Source organism: Zalophus californianus, chromosome 1 (genome assembly GCF_009762305.2).
Source record: "Zalophus californianus isolate mZalCal1 chromosome 1, mZalCal1.pri.v2, whole genome shotgun sequence".
NCBI classification, from domain to species: Eukaryota; Metazoa; Chordata; class Mammalia; order Carnivora; family Otariidae; genus Zalophus; species Zalophus californianus.
Window position 1 is genome coordinate 119,880,416 of NC_045595.1, and position 21,977 is coordinate 119,902,392.

Sequence of the window (21,977 nt, forward strand, 5' to 3'; positions counted from 1 at the left end):
AAAACGAAATGAGAAGGAGTCAGAGAGGGAGACAAACTATGAGAGGCTCTTAATTATGGGAAAGGAACTGAGGGTTGCTGGAGGGGAGGTGGATGAGGGGGTGGAGAAAGTGGGTGATGGGCATTAAGAAGGGCACGTGATATGATGAGCACTGGGTGTTATATGCAACTGATGAATTACTGAATTAATGATGTTGGCTGACTGGATTTAAAAACAAAACAAAACAGTGTTAGATGGAGGACTGTCCCTTCTTTCCAGTTGCAAACTTAAAATCCGTTGCCTCAGCCATCCTCTGCCTCCAGGACCAACGAACAGTGTTTTTGTTTTGTTGCTTAGCTCCTTATTGCCAATCAAACATGAGCTCCCAGATTCCTCAGAATTATTCCTCTCAGGTGGAGGCTGCTGTCAACCCCTTGATCAACATATATCTGCAAGCATCTACACTTAACCTTTCTCTGGTTGGCTTTATTCCCACCACAATAATGTGGCTCTGGAGGGCATGGGACACTTCTGTGAGTTGGCCGAGGAGAAGCACAAGGGCTCCAGCTTTTCTCGAAGATGCAAAACCAGCCCAGCAACAGCACCTTTTCCAGGATGTGCAGAAGCTATCAGAGGATAAGTGGGGTAAAACTCTGTACGCTATGGAAACTGCCATAGTCCTGGGTAAGAACCTGAAGCAGATGCTTTTGGATCTGCATGCCCTAGGCTCTCCCCACGCAGACTCTGTAACTTCCTAGAGAACCACTTCCTTGATGAAGAGGTGAAACTCATCAAGAAGATGGCGAACACCTGACTAATTCTGCAGCCTGCCCGCAGAGTGGGCTGGACTAGTATGACTCACTCTCAAGCATGACTAGGAGCCTTCAGAACCTGATGACCTTCGAGGGGCCCCTCTGGCATTTCCCTGGTGTCAGGGCTTCTGCCTGAACCTCCCTCTGCAGCTACTAGGCTGCTTTTTAACCATCCTGGAGTCCTTTTACAAGCTGTGGACAACTGGAAACAATAAAGCTTTTTGCAGTGTTGGGGTGTGGGGTGGGGGATGGGATCTGCCTATAATGCGACTCAAGCAGTTCAAACCCATATTGTTCAAAATTCAACTATATGTTCAATTGATTTTTCAATAAACATGCAAGGAAATTCAATGGATAAATGATAGTCTTTTCAATAAATAGTGCTGGAAAAGTTGGATATCCATAAGCAAAACAATAAAGAACCTTCACTTTTACATTTTGCCTTATATAAAAATTAAATATAAATTGATCATAGAAACGATCCATTAAAGAACAGATTGATAGATCGGACTTCATCAAAACTTAAAATACCAGCTTTTCAAAAGACAAGATTAAACAATAAAAAGACAAGGCATAAGGACACCTGGGTGGCTCAGTCGGTTGAGCACCAGATTCTTGATTTCTGCTGGGGTAGTGATCTGGGGTAGTAAGATTGAGACCTCCCGACCCACTCCACGCTCACTGGAGTCTGTTAGGATTCTCTCTCTCCCTCTTCCTCTGCCCCTCTCCTCACTCATGTGCTCTCTCTCTAAATAAATAATTAAAAAAAAGACAAGCTCTCAAAGTATTTGCAACCCACTGATAAAGGGCTGGTATCCAAATAATATTAATAACTCTCAAAAGTAAGTAATAATAGAATAATAATAAATGGGTAAAGGATTTGAAAAGGAATTTCACCAAAGAAGATATAAGGATGTGAAGCAAGCACTTTAAACACTTAATATCTTTAGTAAGTAGGGAAGTACAAATTAAAAACAAAATGAGAAACCACTATACTTGCATTGTAATGGCTAAACTAAAATGAATACAGAGTGCTGGTGAGGATGTGGAACCACTACAACTCTCATATACGTCTGGTAGGAATGCAAAAATAGTACATCACTTTGGAAAACATTTTGGTAGTTTCTTATAAAATAAACATATACTTCCATATGACCGAGCAATTTTCTCCTTGGTATTTATTTACCCAAGTGAAATGAAAATCTTTTTTCACACTAAAACCCATAAATAATGGGGTAGGCAGGCAGAATAGTCAGAAGAGTACCAGTCACATTCAAACAGCCTCGTCTAGGAGGCCTCTTAGTTCCCAGGGCCCCGAGATCCCTCTGTCCATCCAGAGATACCCAGTGACCTGGTCTGGGGAAGGCTCTTCCCCTGCAGAAGCAGCACTAGCAGGAACTAGCAGGACCCCCTGGCAACAGGTAAATCAAGAAACCAAAACAACATGGCAAAGGTTCTACAGATCACACTGTCTTTGGAAACACAGCCCACAGTTGGCCAGGACCTGCATGGTAAACCTACCAGGGCAACTGCTTGCTAAAACAAGAGACTTAAATAGGACTCAGAATCATTGTCAATATACTGGCTGTCCTGTTATACTATAGTTTTGCAAAACATTACCATTAGGGGAAACAAAAGATCTCTCTATATTATTTCATACATGTGCATGTGAATTTAATATTATCTCAATTAAAATGTCAAATAAAATACCAAAAAAAAAGAAAAAAAACTCAAATGCTTATGTGCTTACATAGCAACTTTACTTGTAATTGTCCCAAACTGGAACCAACCCAAATAAATATCCCTCCACTGGGGATCAGATAAAATAATGGTGGTACATTTAAACAATGGGAAGCCAATCAGCAATAAGAAAGAAAGAACTACTGATACATAAAACAGCCTTTTTAAATCTCAAATGCGGGCGCCTGGGTGGCTCAGTCGTTAAGCGTCTGCCTTCGGCTCAGGTCATGATCCCAGGGTCCTGGGATCGAGCCCCGCATCGGGCTCCCTGCCTCCGCGGGAAGCCTGCTTCCCCCTCTCCCACTCCCCCTGCCTTGTGTTCCTGCTCTCGCTGTCTCTCTCTATCAAATAAATAAAATCTTAAAAAAAAAAAAAATCTCAAATGCATTAGGCTGTGTGAAATAAGCCAGAGTCAGAAAACTACATATTCTATAACTCCACTTACATCACATCCCTCTCAGAGGCAAAACTATGGGGCAATAAAAACCAAGGCTGGGGATAGGGAAGTTAGTCGTTGACTATCAGGAGCATAGTTGAATTTTGGAGGATGGAACTTTTTCTATATTTTGCTCTATATCTGGATCATGGTTGTGGTTTCATGACTGTATGCTTTTTTCAAAACTCTCAGAACTATACAATAAAAGGGTAAATTTTGCTGTATGTAAATTTTACCTTGATTAAAGAAAATGAAAAAAGGAAGACGCATTAGTTTGACCCCTGAATAGTTAAGACTGATGGCAATTATAAAAAGTGAACCCATTACATAGCCCTTAAAAGCATTAAAACTGCAATTAAAGCATTTTTTAAAATAACCCACAGTCCTGCCATCCCAAGATGTCACACTCTTTTATTTTTTATGTACTGTCTATGTATACCTTTTAAATAGAAACATATTCATAACCATTTTCCATTCGTACACTATTCCATCTAATTAAAGTATAAGTGACTTAACCTTTCTTCATTAATGGACATTTGGACTACATTATAATGTCTTAGTATGATAAGCAAAACTCCATCCAACATCTTGATACACATAATCATTTTTTCTTTTGATTGCTTTCACTTGGGGTAAATTTCAATGCAAGGAATTACAGCAAAGAGCACTTAATTTTTCTTCACCAGTTTGATCATTTTTTTCCTGAAAAGATTTTTACTTATTTTTCCATTCCCATAACAGAAATTAGAACAATTTTATAATCTCTCATATTCACTAATATATACATATGCAATATTTTCAACTTAATATATGTGAAATGGGGTACTTTGCTTTAATTTCCATTTTTCTTTTGTATATAATCTCCAAATTTTGTTTCAAATTTCAAATCCATTTGAGGCATAGTCTATCCATGTCCTTTGTCCATATATATATTTAATACGTATGAACATAGCATATCCATTGCCATGGATAAGTAATATTTTCCTAAATGTTCTCTTCCAGATTTATGACAAATTATACTAGGAATCTCTACTAAGTAAAATGAAGCTAGGAACCATGAGTTGCACAGTGGCTACCATATGCTAATACTAGATGCTCAAAAAATATTTCTTGGAAAAAGAGGAAGGAAGGAAGGAAGGAAGGAAGGAAGGAAGAAAGGAAGGAAGGAAGAGAGGAAGGAAGGAAGGAAAGAGGGAAGGGAGAGAAATTTATTCCTCATGTGAAGAGCAATTATAAACAAGGAGTAATCATCTTAACAGGGAGGCCTGGGAAAAGTCTCTGTCTTTTTCTTATAGGAACTTGGAAGCTTGCCATATTTTTCCCTTTTAAAACTTTTACCTACTCAACTTTAAAATATACTTCTATTTCTAAGGTGAAGATGAAGTATCATCTGTAACTGGAATACTATATTTCTACCAGGAAGATGTGACAACTCTTAATGTATTTGGTTCTGAAGGTTTTGATTGTTTATTTTGCAGAAAGGAAAAAGTGCTAGAGTAGGGGAGGTTTTACTAGTACAGACCCAAACTGCTCAGTTTTGTTTTGATTTGTTTTTTAACTTCCCCTCTCCTGTCATTTTACTGTGTATGACACCAATCTTATTCAAATGAGGTATTTTTGTTTGTCAAGTGAGATGGCAAATGTGACAAGTACATTTCGGGCAGGATAGTGGGAATGGTGAGAAATCTGTCTTTGACAAGGAGTAGCAGCATCACAGATTGGTGGTTCCATGTGAGAACTGTACTATACAAAATCATCTCAGCCCACCCCCAGAAGAATAGCTCATGAGATATTCGTGGTCCATCTGGAGTGCTCAGAGCCAATTCTGCTAATGCAGGGGGATGCTGTGTACATCAGAGCAAAGCTGGGGTAATCCTGGCAAGTTGGGTAACGATAATTGGTGATGAACACTGGCCTTTCAGAGAGGCCAGAATCAAACCACATCTCTCTTTTCCCTATGAATGACAGAGCTCTTTATTCCATTCTCACACTAAGTCCCCACATACTACATCTGCAATACCTTAATAAAATGAAAGCAAACATTATTTGCAACTTTAGCTATGTCATACAAAATTTGGCAGGTCCAATTTGCATTTGAATAATAAATTGAAATGAACCCAACAAATACCAAGTTTGTAGCAGAATAATAGTGGAAAATATATACGTAAGGTTATTACTATCCAGGTGGCAAAAGATACAAATGAATGTTGGAGGTGAGCATAAAACTGTCCAGTATTTTATTCATTGATATTTATGAAAATGTACAACTGGTTTATGATTTCCATTTCCTGCACTGAATTACACAGCAGGAACTTATCAGAGAAACCAGTTAATACTGACAATATATTGTCTGTTATAATAACTGGTAGTATGGCTCAAAATAGCAAATAGCACTCTTGAATCCCAGGGATCTCCAGAATGACATACTCTCCAAACTTTACCTCAAAGATAAGGGAGAAAATAATTTGGGATTACAGGAAAGCAACCACAATAGAGAAAAAATCTGAGATTAAAGATAATGTGGTTAAACCCGGTGGGATCAATGGTACTACCATAAATTAAGCAGTTATTTGGAGGGAAAGCATGGAGGAAAAGACCAAGGGATTTTTTGATATAAGAAAGTAGGAGATATTGGGAAAGATTTAGTTTATTTGTTCATTCACAGATTCATTTATCAAAATATTCATTGAATATCTACCACTTCTGAGCCCTCTGGTAGGATCTTGAGATAAAAGATAAATGTTACAAAAGATTATTTTTAAGGGGTGCCTTGGTGACTCAGTTGGTTAAGTGTCTGATTCTTGATCTCGGCTCAGGTCTTGATCTCAGGGTCATGAGTTCAAGCACCGCATTGGGCTCCATGCCAGGAATGGAGCCTACTTAAAAACAAACAAACAAACAAACAAACAAACAAACAAAAAAACCAAAAACAGACCACAAGAACTTACAGTTCAGTGGGGAAGACCACATTTAGAGAGATGGTGTAAAATATGAAAGTCCTATACTAGAATTATGTACAAGGAAAACATTTGTAAGTCTTTAAGATGGGCACTAAAATCTTCTGTTAGCTGTCCTACAACTACACTAAACCTTAAAGGATGAATAAATGTTATAAATGCAATCAGTTTGTTATCAGCATAAGAAAGAATCCACAGTGTAATTATAAATATTCTACATTTTGACAGTGAGAGTCAGTCACATATCTAATATTTGTGACAAAAATTATTTTTTTATTTTTTTAGTCTTTTATTCATTTATTTTATAAAGATTGAGAAAAAGCACGAGCAGAGGGAAGAGCAGAGGGAGAGAGAGAAGCAGACTCCCTGCTGAGCAGGGAGCCCCATGAGAGACTCCATCCCAGGACCCTGGGATCATGACCTGAGCCAAAGGCCGACACTTAACTGACTGAGCCACCCAGGTGCCCTCAGACAAAAATTATTAAGAACACAAACATTTCCTCTTCCTTTTGCTGGCTCTGAAGACCTGAGCTTTGATTGACCTCTCATCAGCACAATAGCTTTGTTCATTTACAGCCCAGCTATTTGAATTAGAAGACCTGAAGGAACAAGTCTGATTCTTGACCCTGGACCAGTTTAGAGCTGACAAGTAAACAAGGCCCTAGTGGGAAAGGCAAAGCATGTGTGCTTCTAGCTCTCAAGAATATAAGGTCAGGGCTGCTGATTTTTGGCAAAAGGCCCAAAGAAGGGTCTTGAAGAACGCTTCAAAATTATAAACGACAAAATAAGAAATTTCTGGACTAGGGCTATAGGTGATTCTCACATTTTATACTCTCAACCTTATAAAGACGATTGGAACATTTTTGGAGTTGAGAGATGTATTAAAGTAATGGTAGTAAACTTGGAAAATCACTACAATTTGAGAAATCATAAGATATTTGAGAATGTCTCCTTTTCAGTTATGTTTGGTACAGAGTATCGTGTGATATGCAAGTGTAATGTTGTGACTCCAATTAAATTGCCAAGAATTCTGGCAGGGCAAAGTCCCTGTTCCCTGTAACTCAGATTCCACAATTCCAGAAGACTGAAAGTCATAGAAAAGCCTCAGGTTTTAGGAGAGAAAACAGATTCCTGTGCTCTAAACACTTGAGAAACTTTCTCCATGTTGGCATCGAGACACTCTTCCTTATGCTCACCCTAGTTAATATGAAAATATGTGCTTTCCAAACTAAAGTGTGTCAATGAAGAGTGTGTCCTACTCTTCAAAGGTTTCAAAAATAAAACATTTTTAAAAATAAAAATCACCCATTACTTCACCACAACTTCAAAGTACACTAAAAAGTGAATTCGAAACACACACACACACACATACACACACACACACTGAATCTCCCTGAATTCCACACTCAGAGTAATAACTATATAGGTGCAAATATTTCTGGAATATTGCTCATTTTATACAGGTATGCACTTTTTTAAAAAAATAGACTTTATAGAGAATAGGTCTAAAAAGCTCCATGTCGACCTACCTTACTTTCTGGTTGTGTATTTTAATTTATCTTGAAATCCTTTATTGATAGACATTTGGTTTTTTTAGTCTATTTTTTATCACAATCAAGGATATAATAAATATTCTTGTTTGTATATATTGCTATTTCATGTACAAAATTCTGGAGATCACATGCATCATGTCATAGTCTTTGGAACCGTAAAACATTTTCTTTCAATTACAGTTATATCATCTGCAATTTAAACAATTTTGGCCAAGTAGAACCACAGTTTGATCATCAGAAATTGGTGGTAAATAATCCCTTTATAGGACTGTGAAGATGGAATGAGATAAAATATATAAAATTTATTTTTAAAACTGAAAGTAATGTACATGCTTTTATTGTTAAAGGTTATGTACAATTGCAAGATTATCAACTTGGTCAGTTGTTACTACTTCTCTGAAGCAGGGCCATTAATTGAAATTTACCCCAAGAAGTGTTGGGGTGGTTCCACAGAACAAGGGAAACGGGGTGGAAAGGAGGATTCTAGGAAGCTGAACAGCCTTTGAAGTGAACTTCAGAGCATCTTGGTGCAAAAAGTCTACTGGGGGTTCCTAAATTAGTTGTAGAACTTAGAGGCTGTGCTTCTCTTCATGAAGGCTTGGCTCAGTTTGAAAGCACAGTAGACAACAGGAGGCACCAGATGCCTCCAGCACTGTCCTGGAAGCAGTGGTTGCCTAAAGTGGATATAGTGGCTCCATTGAGGAGCTTGAAGGAGCCAGGAGTATTGCAAAGACCTACACACCTTTTTCTATTTCAACTAAATTATTAAAGAAGAAACCTATTCTAGAGGTCTAGTACTGTCTCTCCTAAAAGTCAGGATTAGGGAAATCTCATACAGGTTTGGTCACCTCCAGTCTCCAAAGAATCAAGAGAAACAGTCTGTCTTTGCTGACAAGGGCACACACATACTAGTTCAGGCAATGTGTGTGGTTCATTGCAGATGAGACAGAAAATTCGTAAATTGGGACCCTTCATGGGCTTTGCCACTCTAGAAGGAACCTTTCCCTCTCTGTCATCACACTCAATTTTTTTTTCCATTTCAGGAATATTAGGAAGAGATCTTATGATCTCTTCCTCTTGTGAAGCCCCAATTTTCTCCCCAAGAGATAAGGAGCAATTTTCTCATTGGTAAAACTGGCTCATGGAGCACAGAGCTATCAAAACACAGTCCACATGCACCTGCTCTTGGAATCCAGCTTCCAACAGCCCACATTTATTGCTCACTCTTCTACACTATAAGTAGCCTCTGCACAGGTGGAAGGGAGACCTGAGTTCTCTGGCTTCTCTGCCTATGACTGGGTGAATGATCAAGTCACAGAAAAGGAAGTAGGATCCAATTTGATCTCAAGTCCATGGTTGATTTCCCAAACTATTTGGCAGAATAAAAGTGGTGTTTTGGTCTTGGAATCCGGTGTGTATTTTTCAGCTGGCTCAGAATTTGTAAGCGAGTAAGAAATGTGTGAAACAGAACAAATTCAAAGGATGTGGCAAAGAGCAGCCAGAGAACAGCCAATAACCAAAATTGCTTAGGCTAAAGCAAAAGAAAGGCAGTGACTTCTTCATCAGACTTGACTGACTTCCACTCTAGTTTCTAGCCCTCATTTCCTTCATTTTTCTTACTCTCCCAACTGCTAGCATGGGCTCTGCAGAACCACCAAGACTTATCCTTACTTTAGGTTGGAAAGATTTAAGGGAACCTGAACCTAACCCTTAGGACTAGAGTCGGGTTTACCAGGAAGCTGAAGGTCAAGCTTCAGGCTCTTTCCTTGCACAAGTACTTCCCAAGGCCCAGGGCATTCTCTTTCTGAAACACGGGGAGGAAGCAATGATCCTGGACCAGCACTTTCTAGTGTTGTACACTCCTGCCTTCCTGGGGATTACCCTTTAAGGTCCTGGGCAACATGAAGGGTCAGCCAGCTTTTAGCACTATCTCTAATTAGTACCCAGCAACAAGCTACCATTGTAGATCTCTTGCAGCAACCAGACCCTATCTTTGTAAGGGGAAAAATGTGAATTCGATGCTGCTTGCTCTATGGCAGCCTCCTCCCTAAAGAATGGCCCAAGATGGGGAGGTGATGGTGCTGAGAGACTTACCAGTGACAATGAGGACATGACTGAGCTGGGCCAGCTATAGCATCGGAGATCCTTCCAAGGAAGAGTGAAGGCCTGGAGTTCTCTGAGGGCTTGCCCTGAACAAGAAACCTGACAGCAACCAACTACAGAAGTGACGGATTTGGGATCACAGATAATGAGCCATGAAAATGATAATAAACACATTTTGATTAACCAAGTTTTCATAAATTTCCTATTTGCAATATTGAAAACAATATTCATCATCGATGTCATATGAAGAGCCAATCACAGAGTATGCCAAATCGTGTAAAAAATAACAAGTATCGTGGATGGAATTGTCAAATCACTATGTTGTACACCTGAAACTAATAACTAATATAACATTGCATGTCAACTATACTTCAATAATAAGTTACATATAATAAACATACAATAACATACAATAAATTGAGATGTACCAAGCAGTTAATAAATAAGTTAATAAATATTTCAATTTCCTGGATTTGACAGTTGTGTTATTTGTCAGCTTTTCAAAATTTGTAATGTTCTTTGATTGCTCTTTTTCATTCTTATAATTTTTCATTTTCCAACCAAATTCTAAATTCACAAATTTGCATTGTTAAGGAAGGCTCCAAAAATTGCATAAATTTTCGACACTCACAAAATCCTCATCTACCTTTGCTCAGAATTAATTATAAAGTTAACCTCTGATACTAGATGATTCATAGCTTGTTAGCACTCTCATTATTTATTTCCCCACATCATCATTAAAAACTGACAACTTTCTTTGGATATGCACCTCTGACCCTTGGAGTAAAACTGTCTCTGGATAGCATGTTAGGTAAATATAAATGTAAATGTCAAACATTTGAGGCACCTATTATTCTATGTTAACCATTCTTATATTGCTATAGCATGTGCTTCAGATGCTAGGCCTTGGCCAGTCAACTGGACTTGTTCTTAGCTCTTGCTGAGTTTGTCACCTGGTACTCATCTCAGGAATAAACCTAATTTCAGGTCTCATTCCCTGCACTTTTGTTCAGAAACAAGTATCAGGACTTTCTTTTCAGGCATGAAAGAGTGTTTTGGTTCTCTATTGCTGTGTAATGAAGCCACTCAATGATTAGTGGGTTAAAACAATAACAATTTTATCTTTAACATTTCTGTAGGCTCACTGCGCTCAGCTGGGTGATTGCTTCTGTGCCATGCAACATGGGATGGGCTATAGTCATCTCAGGGCTTGGTTAAGCTGGACCATCTGAGATGGCTCATCACATGGCTCGCAGGTGATGCTGGAGCCCAGCAAAAACAAGTAGCCTACCTGGCCTATCAACCAGACCACCCACATGGGCTCTCCATGGATTCTAGGTTCTCACAGTGTGGTGTCCAGGGTGTAAGAAATGTTTCAAGAGTGTCATTTCAGGGTAAAGAAAGCAGAAACTTCCAGTCCTCATAAATTCTAGGCCTATAGCTGGCACAGCATCAATTCTGCCATATTCTATTAATTAAAGCACTCACAGGCCAGCTCAGAAGGGGCAATCAAGTCAATCTTTCAGTGGAAAGATTGACAAAGGATTTGTAGCCATTTTACACCCACAATGCCAGGATATATAGTAGCTGGATCCCAAAGACATACCATTAAAGTCCCAGATAGTAATTGCTATGTAAAGTCAGAGGCTTTTCCGCAGATATTTTTCCTCCTTTGTACTTTTGTCTTTGAATTCTCCCTGAAATTAATCTTAGGAGGGATTAAACCAGGGTAGATTTCCCTGTGCTACAGGACAATTTGACGACTCTTTATCCTCTTAGATCTATTTCTCCTAACACAGCATTTTCCTAATAAGAGAAGAAAAGTGTTAAGAATAAAGTTGATCAGTATCATTGAATATAAATTCATTATTAACTCTTAGATTAATCATTCAAATTGACTTGGACCCTGTCACTAAGAGGTTGATGTTGGTCATTCTGCTTTTTGAATAACCATGAACTGAAGCTCCCTTCCTATCTAGAATAAAATAATATGAAGAATCCCACAACCCTAAAGATTCTTCATAACTTGGAAATTTATGCCAAACTTACTCTTTCCCAAATAATATTTTACATAGAAATTCAAGATGTGTGGCCCTGTCAAAAGTATACATTTAATCAGCATCAGTTCTAATCAGACTGAAATTTGATAAAATAAATTTTCTTCCTGGCAGATGTAGTAATTCTTATATTGCAGAGTCACACCATCTGTTGTAACAGCATCATTTTGGGGATTTCTTAGAGAACATATTTACAGAATCACCAGATATGCTGTTAAAATTGAAGCCACAATGGTAGCCTTTAAATGTGTCAAATTTGATGTTTATCATTGCCTGACGAAAGCCCCAAGTCATCTCTATATGCCAAAGAGTCTAAAGCAGTGGTTTCCAATATAAACTAATCAAGATCTGTCACAGAAATGCACATACCATCTGGCATCACATAACCCCAAGTCTTCACTTAACACTGAAGTTCAGGAGTTTCACTCTCTCTAGATTAACTCATTTTGGGATTTCATAGTGTATGCAATCAGTAAAAACTAAATACATGCACACTGCCACCATTACGGTATGTCTGATACCAATGAAGCCATTCCCAACTATTATCTCACCCCAACAGTTGTTGAAGTTACTACAGCTGCTCTACATTCTTCTGCTTGATATTGATCAAATAGTGATGTCACTAAAATTGTCACGATGAGTGTTGCCTTCCCGTAGGCAGCTTCTTCAGCCATTGCAAATACCCCTTTTGTCTGTGGTATGACCAAGAGAACAGCTCATAAGAGCAAATGGGAAAACTGTTCGCTTAAGTTCCAGATAAGGATCTGGAAACTAACACAGTGACTCAATTCTACTTCATCAAGATTCAGATATTACAAGGATGGTGAAAGCCATGAATGTAATTCCTGGAGCAAGCAGAAAATTTAAAATAAGTCTAATCATTTTGTAAAAACTCCTTTTACTGTGTAAATAGTTTAACATACCATATCAGTTTACTAGTATTAGAGACACTACTCTCATAGGATTTCACCCTGGCTGTATTTAAAATCACCTGCAAAGCTCTTAATAAAATAGATGCTTGGGATTTATATCTCCTATGTTTCTGATTTAAGCAGGAGATTCAAAAGTAAATATATAACTTAAGTGGACCTTTAGCTACAACCCAAGTTTATCAACAATTGATAATTACTAAGGTGGCTATGTCATGATAGTAAAACGACTCTCATTCGTTCAGTAATAATTCAATTTTAGCATCACCTATGTGCTGATACTGTTGACAGTAGAAGCTCTTAGAGTATCAGGATTCCAATTTATGCTAGAATATTTTATTTTATTTTATTTTATTTTACTTTATTTTTTGAGAGAAAGAGAGAGAGAAAGAGACCACGCCTACGTGTTGGGGATAGGGGCAGAAGGAGAGAGAGAATCCCAAGCAAACTCCATGCCCAGTGGGGAGCCCAGCCCAAGCCTAGATCTCATGACCCTGAGATCATGACCTGAGCCAAAATCAAGAGTCAGATGATTAATAGACAGAGACACCCAGGCGCCCCTGGAATAGTTTAACCACCGGTTTATCAGAAGGTAAACTTACTTCAAACTTATTTAAAACTTAAAGAAGTTGTGCTTGGGTACCTACATTTTATTTTTTAATGGGAAATTGTACCTTTCAGTATCACTTTCTGAGGCTAACAAATCAATACTATTGGATTCACACAGCGGAAAGAATCTCTGGCAAAATAGCTCCAAAATAAGAAAAGCCAACCCAAACCTTCCTAAGTTTACACAATTTCTATCACTATTTTCTTCCTTTGAAGACAACCACAGCAAAGCTGTTTCACTGACTATTGACATTATAAGAAAAGACCAAAACATTGAGCAGGTACTGACTGATATATAGTATAAGAGCAAAACCAGCTGGCATACTGAAATGAATGCAATGAGCTCTTTTTGACTAGTGATGCTTTGCTTGTGGTGCAAGAGAAGCATTCAGCCAAAGATTGCCTGATGGCACTAGTCGTACCCTACTCAAGAAAAATGATATCTACAGAATAGAAATATACAAAAATGGACAGGAGCACTCTTTGTTAAGGAGTTAATGTTCACAGGTATAGAATGCAAACTTTTTTGTTATTTATTTTCTAATATTTTTCTGATTATTGAAGCATAATTGATCTACAGGAACCTATTAGTTTCAGATGTACATCTCAGTGACTCAATATTTTTATATTTGACAAAATGACTCCCATGATAAGCCTAATTACCATAATTATGTCACCACCTATACACTGCCAGAGTTTCCTGTCCATATTTATGACTCCATGCTCTTCCTCACACTTGGAAGAACAGTCTCTAATGTTGAATCCTGATTCTTCTATCATCTGGCTATTTCTAGATTATGATGTGGTAACTTTCTTGGAAGTTCTAATCCATCACTTTCAGCCTATTAAATTATGTAATTAGCTGCACAGAACCCTAGATTGACAGGTACCCCATGAGAGAGTACATGCAAATTCCAAAGAATTTTGTGCTATTAACAAGCTGTCAAAATGAATCATATTCCCAAAAAAGATTATTTTATTTTAAAAATTAAGTTGTTGGGGCACCCGCATAGCTCAGTCAGTTGAGCATCTGACTCCTGGTTTTGGCTCAGGGTCATGATCTCAGGATCAGGAGATCGAGTCCCACATTGGGCTCTGTGCTTAACGCAGAATCTGCTTGTCCCTCTCCCTCTGCTCCTCCCCCTGCTTGCTCTCTGTCTCTCTCTCTCATAAATAAATAAAATCTTTGGGGGAAAATTAAGTTGTTATTAAAGATAATAGTCATCAAATCATGCTGTACTATGAGTATTAGATTCTAATACTGTTTGTATGAAAATTATAGGAAATAATATTGACATGTAAGGACTACGGTAAGTGTCTGTATATGTGATATAACAAGTTACATAGCTCCTGCCTCTAATACAAAATAGGTAAAAAGCCTTGGTTATTTACCCATATTAATTTTGGAGAAAGTTATCAAAGAAAAACTTTGTTATGCTATTATTTTCTTTGACAGACACATGTTAAACAAGGGAGTCAAGTAATATCAGTAGAGTTTTTATATTCTTTAGTAAAAATTACTATTTTCAGATTTCTCTCAGCCCTACCTATGAAATCATTAATTTTTTAATGTATGTGTATGCAAATATATTATAATTAATTTCATTTTCTTGGTCATGGACCATCATTCCTCTACCACCATCAACACTCATTTACCTAAAGCAGCCTACAAAGACAAGGCACATTGTTGGATGAAATAAGTAATAAAAATTATCATTTCTCCACGTCTCAACATGTCATTCTTTGACCAATTATCCTAATAAGTACTCCTGAATTACTAATCCAGTGATACCTCAATATTTTCCTCAACCCAGACTGACTGGCCTTAGAAGATATGTATAAACATGTATGCACATGCATGCACACACACACACATGCACCTACACACACACAAACACATAATCTAGATGTTTCTGTCTCTACCTCCTATCATACTCATTTTTGCCAAAAGAGTTCATCTTTTCTGGTTCTCTAAGATTGTTGGAGCTGGACCAAGGTAAATGTCTGTATGCATGGTATAAGTCTGGTAGCACAATCTGTTAAGTACTATATACGTACCAGTGTACTTAAGGGCTATTTTAGAAAAAATCTTGTTAATCAATCATGAAGGAATTATTCCCAGGATTCATTGCTTGATAAAAACAAGGCCATTTGAAGGATCTCTTCTAGAAGATTGACAATGTTTTTTCTCTAATATTATTTGAGAATTAACTAAGACCCAAAAAGGAAGGAAAACATAATAACCCGTTAGCAAGCATCTGAGTTACTTGAAGAGGAGTGTCCTGGTAATGTATCTAGCATGATAAAAAATAATTTTTAGAACCATCCCAATGCATTCCCCTCTGGTTTGCTCTATTTTTTTTTTACATGCTTCAGTGAATGTGAGTAGAGTTGGTAGAGGGCTTTATTAATCCTAAAGAGTCCTCCTTTTGCTTTCTCTTTTATTGTTACAGACACATGAATATCCTAATATGGTAATGTAAAACTTTTACTTATAGTATTCTTGAAACATTTAGTGGGAGTGGAGACAAGAAAATCAACAGTAATTTTACTTATTAGATTTGAAGGTGGGGGGAAAAAAGATTTGAAGGTGGAATACCTCTTTTAAAGGTCAATTAAAAATTTGTTCACATGCATCCTGAGACTATGAGGAATGTTAAGAAAATGAAAGCCATAAAATAGTAGAGGTTATGTTTTAGATTTGGAAGATTAAATGAAAAGAGTCTTGTCTAAATGGTCCCATTTAAAATTATGTCAGGTTTCCAGCCAAATCATAGAAATAAAAACACTTATCAGATCTGAATGGATACACAAAGGTTTAACAACCACTGGGCAAAAGCAGGACTGGATTTTGAGTTAGGTATTTTGAACAATTCATTAAAACTTCAGCTGCTGGAATTGTTAATGACAAAATGTACCTTCAGAAGGGCTCTACACCTATCAGGCTGCCAGGGGTTATCTCCGTCACACAGGATTAGAAGTTTGGGCCAGTCTTTAATTTGGTTTAAAACATGAAAGTGAAGATCATTTAGTAGGAATGTATGCAGATTCAACCTTTCTGGAAAGCAATTTAATGGAATTAATTTTAAAACATAAAGCTTTTTAAATGTGTGTTTTCTGTTTTTGTTTGGGTTTTCCCAAATGAAGAGAAAGAAAAAAAATACTGAGATAAAATTTTAGACACAGTTTGTTCGGTATGTGATTTCAGGAGACACACAAGAGAGTGAGGAAGTGAGACGGGGATGAAAGGGAAGCCAACGAAGGGTGTGTTGATGAGCAGATTACCTCCATGGGCAACTGGGGCCCAATCTCATTGGGGCCCATCTAAGAGACCGTGGAATGTATTTTACAGTTGTACCACTGAAAATTCATGAAGTTGGCACATTTACCCCACCATCTCTCATTCTTTTGTGGATTGAGGGTCACTCCAAGATCATGAACTCTCTGGTTCATCTGGCCGTATGATGCCAAGTAGTCTAGTTACCACATCGAGAGACTACTCTCCTGCCATTTAGAGTCAGGATACCATCACACTGTATGGGAATCATGCGCAGATGGCCTTCTGGGTAAGCAAAGAAAACATGAGTAGGGCACTGAGGCTATCTGCTATACCCTTTGACCCAGGAAATCATATGCAGAAATTTGTTCTTCTGTTATGTCTCTCACAGTGAATAGATGAATGCTAGTAGAATTTCTAAATGGTTTTGTTATGTGCACATGCACATTATGTAAAAAGCCAGCGGATTTTTGTTTAATGTTAGATTCTACCAAAAAGCCATTTCTTCCTACAATTAATTTGAGTTTCTAATGAAATTGTGGTCTATTAAATAATCTGTTTTATGAACATATAGCTATAATCACAACACATCCTGCTATCATGTCATGCCTGATAATATGATCAAATGAATATTCTTAGGAAACTGAAGAGAATACCCACAGGGTTGCCTAATTTGGCAAATAAAAACTACAGGACAGGGATACCTGGGTGGCTTGGTCAGTTGAACAGCCAACTCTTGGTTTCAGCTTGGCTCATGATCTTGGTGTTGTGGGATCGAGACTCTCATGAGCTCCATGCTCAGCATGGGGTCTGCTTGGGATTCTCTCTCCCTGACCTTTCTCCTTGGCCCCTCCCTCTCTGCCTCGCCACTCATGCTCGTGCTCGTTCTCTTTCAAATAAATAAATAAAATTTTTAAGAACAAAAACATAAAACTACAGGACACTCAGTGTATTAGTTTCCTGGGCTGCTATATCAAAGTGACACAAAGTGAGTGCCTTAAAACACAAATTTATTCTCTCACAGTTCTGAAGACTGTGAGTTTGAAATCAAGGTGTCTCTCTCTCTGCAGGCTCTAGGGAAGGATCCTTCCTTGATTCTTCTAGCTTCTACTGGTTGCTGGCATTCCTTGGTGTTCCTTAGCTTGTAGATGCATCATTCTAATCTCTGCATCCACCTCACGTGATCTTCTCCCCTCTATATCTCTGTGTCTGTGTTTCTTCTTATAAGGACATCAGTGATTGGATTTAAGACCCACCATCATCTAAAAGGACTTCATCTTAACTTGATTACATCTGCAAAGAGCCTATTTCCAAATACGGTCACATTCACAGGTTCCAGGTGGCATGAAATTTGAAGAGAAATAATTTAACCCGGTATACCCAGTTACATTTGAATTTCAGATAAGCAATGAATATTGCCCCTAAATATTGCATGGGGCATACTTACACACACACACATACACACAAATGTTGTTTACTTAAATTTAAATTTTAATTTGATGTTTTACATTTTTATCTGGAAAACTTACTCCTAAAGAGTATTCACACTCTTCAGCATTACCTCATTCTACATGCCTTTTTTTTAAGATTTTATTTATTTATTTGAGAGAGAGAGAGAATGAGAGATAGCATGAGAGGGAAGAGGGTCAGAGGGAGAAGCAGACTCCCCGCCGAGAAGAGAGCCCGATGCAGGACTCGATCCCGGGACTCCAGGATCATGACCTGAGCCGAAGGCAGTCGCTTCACCAACTGAGCCACCCAGGCGCCCTCTACATGCCTGTTGAACAGACTGTTTCTGAAACTGGAGCTTGAAATTAAGAAAAATTAGTAAAGATTCTCAGGTTGCCCTGAGACCTGAAGTCTAATCCACTTTCTCTAAATAATTACAGAAGTATATGGATTAGTGTTCCTTGTTTTTTGCCCCATTTTCTCTTGGAGTCAGAAGTCTTGATGAATTCCACTTTATAAGTATTTATTGAGTTATTCACAATATGTAAAACTTTGTGTGGGACACCTGGGTGGCTTAGGCGGTTAAGTGTCTGCCTTTGGCTCAGATCATGATCCCAAGGTCCTGGGATCAAGTCCTGCATCAGGCTCCTTGCTCACTGGGGAGTCTGCTTCTCCTTCTGCCTGCCACTCCCCCTGCTTGTGGTGTCTGTCTGTCTGTCTCTCTATCTGACAAATAAATAAATAAATAAAATCTTTAAAAAAAAAAGACTATGGGTGAATAATGAGTATGGGCACACAGTCAGATGGTAGGAAAAGAAAAGATGCACCTCCTGCCCCTGAGAACTTACAAGTTAGTTCTAGTGATGAGAAAGTCATCTCCCAAACTGCAGCAAGACAGACTATGTGCCACCAAAGGAGTATAAGCAAAGTGGAAGGAACCTCCATTAAATAGTATCCCACCCACTCTAGAAGGTTCAGATCAGATTTCATGGAGAGATAACTTTGGAATCAGACCTTAGAAGATCAATAGGACATAAATGTGAAGTTGGATGGTATCTCTCTCTATCCTAGGTAGGTGGAGACCAAACATAGGAATCTGTTCAAGAATAAATGAGTTATTTAATTTAGTGGTTCCTAAAGTTTACTGTCTGTCAGAGTCTCCAGTATTCTGAATTCCTGTAGTTTTATTCAAAAGGGTACTGATTCAGTAGGTCCAGGATGGTTCATTAAAAAAAAAAAAATCCCTAGGAATTGCAAATTATAATAAAGACCCAAATGGGCAATATCTCAAACACAACCTAAGTTTATATTTGGTTCAAGGTCAATGTGGTAGGTTAGGATCAGGTTTGGTAGGAGTAGATTGAGAGAGGAAATCTATTTTGTATTTCTATAACACAAGTTATTTTTAGATCTACTCAGTGACCTGAGAATTTTACAGCCAAGAAGACTTTTCATTAATACAAGTCCCTTCTTTCCTTCTTTTCATAAATATTTTAAAAAAAAGTTCATTACTCCTTCCCCATTAAACAGTTAAAAAGTCAGAGAATAATTCCCATTCCAAACTAATTTGTAAATGCCCCAGTACTGATGGTTTCTAATTAGTAACACAAAATGAAGAAGACTGAATGTCCTCAGTTCTAAAACATGAACAAAACTGTGCTAATTATTTATTTTAGCTTACTGATATAAAGGAGTCAGGAGCACGTGAGGTAAATTGCACCAAAATAGAGGAACTGGCTAACTTCTCATGTAAATCACCCAAAAAAAGTATCTAAAAATAAGTGTAAATAGCTAAAAATAACGGTGTGAGTCAAACTCCAGGAAATGTAGACTGTTGCTTGTTGTGTCTCTGCATTTCAAATAATGCTTAGGAGAAAAAAAAAAAACTTACTCCTTATAAAACACAAAATATACAACTCTACATATAGGAATGTGAACTTTCAGAGCGATGGTCCCAGACAGCATGGAAAATGCTGAAGGTCTGTAACTAGAAAATTTCTTGTTCTCTTGATTTTAGGAAGGCCTCACAACATTTTCATGCCATGCATCATCTTCCTGTAAGTAGAACACCAAGAATGTACAAGAATGTATTAGCTGTTTGAAAAGGCCAGTGTACTTCTCATCTACATACCAGGTAATGATAACGAACATTTGCCATTTATGAAGCACAAGGTCCTGCCCTGTTACCTTTGGTCCCTAATAGTTGTGATGGATGGAGAGGGATGTGGGCTACTGTTGGTGTTACCTCTACCATACAGGTAACCAGTCTGAGGCTTAAAAAGATGTCACTGGAGGTATGCAATGTCACAAGACTTCTTAGCAAGAGAAGCGTGGTCCTTGAATCTGATTTGCAATCCTGATTAACAGTCCATTGGTCTTCCTATCACTCTATGAAGTTCCAAATTATCTCAGGAAAGGCTTATCCTCATGGAAATAATGTGCCGAGCAGAGAATGGACAATTGTTCTATTTGCTTCAGGTTTGTGAGAAGTATTATTGGGTTTTCTTGTTTGTGAGAAGGAGTATTGGATGTGGGTTAAATAGTTGAGAAGCAGTTATGGAAGATATGCAACCATTATTAGGATTTAATATCCCTGTGGTTTTGTTTTAAAATAACTTAGTAAGCTGAACTAATCAATATGATCAAGTAATGGTCTATGAAATTCTATTTTAAAGCAAAGCTGTTAGATTGAAGAATCCAGAGATAAAATCTGAAACCAGTAAGTCCCTGCTAGTAATCCTCCTTATCGTTTTAATGAAATTCAAACCAAATCAAGACGAACATTCAGAAATGAAGGGTTTAAAAAGGAAAATGCGACAGTTGATTCTGCAGAGTTTCATGTCAAATCAAGTCTTAGCAGCTATGTTTGAAGATCATGAAAATGGAGAGTCATAGGAAAGGCTTCTAACCATCAGGTAACCATCGATAACACGGTACCGCTGCCATCAGGTAACACTGTTTGCAGTGAAAAGTGTGATGCATATTTTACCACTCTTACTTGAAATAAACTGTCCGTGTTACTACGCTCCAGATAATCAACCCAATAGCTTCCTATTCAGACCATCTTCAAGGACCCATGTCTTCATTAATTCTCACCTTTGCAAGTTCTTTGGCAAACAGGAATAAAAGCTGAATTGCTAACAATAGGGAAGAGTTAATTTAATTATGATATTTCCTTATACTGGCATATTATCTAATCAAGAATTTTTATTGATGAGGGAAAATGCTCATGATCTAATATAAACTGTAGGGGGAAAAAAACCAAAACAACAATGATACCAATTGAATTAGTTTGCTAGAGTTGCCATTGCAAAACATCACAGACTGGGTGGCTTAAAAACAGAAATTAATTTTCTCACAGTTCTGGAGGCTAAAGTCAAGATTGAGGTTATCAGCAGATTTGGCTTCTTTAAGGCCTTTTTTCTGGGCCTGCAGATGACTACCTTCTTGCTGTGTCCTCACATGGCTTTTCCTCCGTGGGCGCTCACACCTGGCGTCTTTCTTTGCTTATAAGGACACCAGTCATTTGTATTAAGGCCCCATTCTAACAGCCTCATTTTAACATAATCACATCTTTAAAGACTTTATCTCCAAATAAGATCACATTCTGAGGTACTAGGGGTTGAGACTTCACCATATCAATTTTGAGGGGACACAATTTAGTCCATAACACCCGTTACATATAGAAAGATTTTTCTCTGTCTATATATGTGTGTGTATTTTATGATAAAAACTGCAAGGAAATATGGCAAAAAGTTAACATAATTAATTGAGTAGGGTGAGGTTAATTTTATTTTCATCCTTATATTCTCCTGAGTTTTAAAACAATGCAGGTTTATTTAAAGAGGAATGAATCAATTTACTATTTGAATCAATTACAAATGATTCATTAAAAATAATAGGACATCTGATTAAAGAAGTATTGTAATGGTAAACCAAAGGACTTCTACACTGACCTATCAATGATTATCTTTCTTTTTTTCTTTCATTTCCTGTCTTTTTTGAAAACTATAAACTATTTCTTTAACAAAAGTCTTAGGCAGAAGCTCAAGATATAATGTTGGCAAAAGCAAAAC

The 21,977-nt window shown here is 37.7% G+C and overlaps 1 pseudogene; it reads left to right on the forward strand.

The window, feature by feature from the left end:
- Window positions 1–356: 356 nt before the first annotated feature.
- LOC113915955 lies at window positions 357–831 on the forward strand (annotated as a pseudogene).
- The last annotated feature ends 21,146 nt before the right edge of the window (window positions 832–21,977 follow it).